This window comes from Schistocerca cancellata, chromosome 1 (assembly GCF_023864275.1).
Source record: "Schistocerca cancellata isolate TAMUIC-IGC-003103 chromosome 1, iqSchCanc2.1, whole genome shotgun sequence".
Taxonomy (NCBI): domain Eukaryota; kingdom Metazoa; phylum Arthropoda; class Insecta; order Orthoptera; family Acrididae; genus Schistocerca; species Schistocerca cancellata.
Genome location: NC_064626.1, coordinates 1126501572 through 1126503966, shown reverse-complemented (window position 1 = coordinate 1126503966; position 2395 = coordinate 1126501572). Strand labels below are relative to the sequence as shown.

The window sequence follows — 2395 nt, the reverse complement described above, 5'->3', positions numbered from 1 at the left end:
TCACTACTCCTCAGTCAAGTAGCTCCTCAATTGGCCTCACAAGGGCTGAGTGCACCCCGATATCCAACAGCACTCGGCAGACCTGGACGGTCACCCATACAAGTGTTAGCCAGTCGCGACAGCGCGTAACTTCGGTGAGCTGACGGGAACTGGTGTTACCACTACGGCAATGCCGTTGGCCCATTTCATTACCAATAAGCTATAATCAGTACGTATCAACGTGATATTGCACGAATTTTAAAGAATGTTAAATCTGCTTTCAGGATGTTACAGCAGAAAGGACTCTAAATATGTAATTTTATCTTTGGATGACACACAACCACGAAACAGCAGTACCAACAGTCCAAAGATTATATCACCTAGCTCATAGGCCCGTTTTTCATAAACAGAACAAAGAACGTGCACAAGTTCGAAGCCTCCTAACAGACCATCTTCCAAGGACGCTAGGGAACGTTCCTCTGTAGATTAGGAGGGACCCTTGGTACCAACACGATGGCTGTCCAGCCCAAGTGCACGAAGTACTACAGCATGACTTCATGAGTTGTTTCCAGATCTTTGGATTGTACTCAGACGGCCTGTACCTTGGCCGGCCCGTTCCCCGGATTTGGCGGCTGTAGAGTTTGTTCTGTGGGGAAATCTGAAAGACGCTGTCTACAAGGACGTAGCAACACCTGGTGATATGCAACGACGTATTATTACAGCCTGCTCGTAAGTTTCTGCAGAAATCCTAGCACATGTGCAGCAGTTCTTCCATACCAGACTGGAAGCGTGTATTGCCGCTGCCGGTGGTCATTTTGAACACAACCTAGGACGGTCACTTGTCCGGTTACTGGTCAGAATCCACATAAGTAGTGTATGCACTTGTGTTGTTCTTTAGTGTGTGCTACCGTAGGTATTGGGCAAGTGTCGCTATGCGAACTTTTCAAAAGACGATATCTCGTAAACGACTCACACTAGAATCCTGCAACAAACACCACTGACCTTCTAACTTACCTTACTTTTAGTTTGTTAATGTCAATAGGCATTGTTCCATCTAAAAAGTGCATGTTTGCACAAAAAATACACTTTCCAAGAGTTATTACAATCTGTTTATTGGCTAACAATATGAACCCCTAAGTATGCATCATTCTGTGAAAACCGCACATCAATAGCATTTCCCATTTCCGCAATATGCGCGATGCAAGTTTTAGGTGATTCACCCTGCGTATGTATATTAAGAAATGATTTTCTTAAGCGAAAAGTTTGTAAAGACTAAAAGTTTTTATACTATATCTTACCTCCATCTTTGATTGGCAAAGTAACTTGGTAAGCTGTCTTTCCACATCTGTGCAATCTCTGGACTGTGTATGTTATTGCCGGCCGAAGTGGCCGCGCGGTTCTGGCGCTGCAGTCTGGAACCGCGAGACCGCTACGGTTGCAGGTTCGAATCCTGCCTCGGGCATGGATGTGTGTGATGTCCTTAGGTTAGTTAGGTTTAACTAGTTCTAAGTTCTAGGGGACTGATGACCTCAGCAGTTGAGTCCCATAGTGCTCAGAGCCATTTTTTTGTGTATGTTATTCTTTTGTGTTTTTGAGACATCTAAAGATGAAAATGTATATTTATGATGATTCTCAGGGTTCTTTCAACTGGAACATCTAATAGGCAGCTGTACCATTCCTCAAAATTTGTAATTCTGTATCATTTTAACAAAGGGTTAATTATAGCTTATTTGTAGCGAAATGAGCTCAAAACAGACAATTGGTTACATCAAGCCAAAATGAAACCGCGAAGTAATCCACTGATCCACCTGTCCACCTGAAGATGTGGGTGTAAGCCTTGGAAACGCGTCGTGGGAGGAAACAAAAAGTGACTGACACAGACTCTTGTTTATTTATCTTTTAACACAAAATGAAGAAAAAAAATCGGAATGCGACATTTGTTTGAGGCAGTATTTTTAAGGCCAACGGCCATACCGCAGTGGTAACGCCGGTTCTCGTCAGATCACCGAAGTTAAGCGCTGTCAGGCTGGGCTAGCACTTGGATGGGTGACCATCCGGTCTGCCGAGCGGTGTTGGCAAGCGGAGTGCACTCAGCCATTGTGCGGTAAACTGAGGAGCTACTTGATTGAGAAGTAGCGGCTCCGGTCTCGTATACTAACGTACGGCCGGGAGAGCGGTGTGCTAGCCACGTGCCCCTCCATGTCCGCATCCAGTGACGCCTGTGAGCTGAGGGTGACACGGCGGCCGTTCGGCACTGTTGGGCCTTCCAAGACCTGTTAGGATGGAGTTTAGTTTAGTTTTAATAGTTATAAGCTTGCTGCTTCAGGAAAAGCGCATTAGCCGGGATACTAGTTGAAACGACACGCACAGGAGCAATGTGGGTTGCCTAACTCGCAGCCATAGACCTAATATGAGG

The 2395-nt window shown here is 45.5% G+C and overlaps 1 pseudogene; it reads left to right on the top strand.

Annotated features, from left to right (window-relative positions):
* The first annotated feature begins 1939 nt into the window (after positions 1-1939).
* LOC126105098 (5S ribosomal RNA) lies at positions 1940-2057 on the top strand (annotated as a pseudogene).
* The last annotated feature ends 338 nt before the right edge of the window (positions 2058-2395 follow it).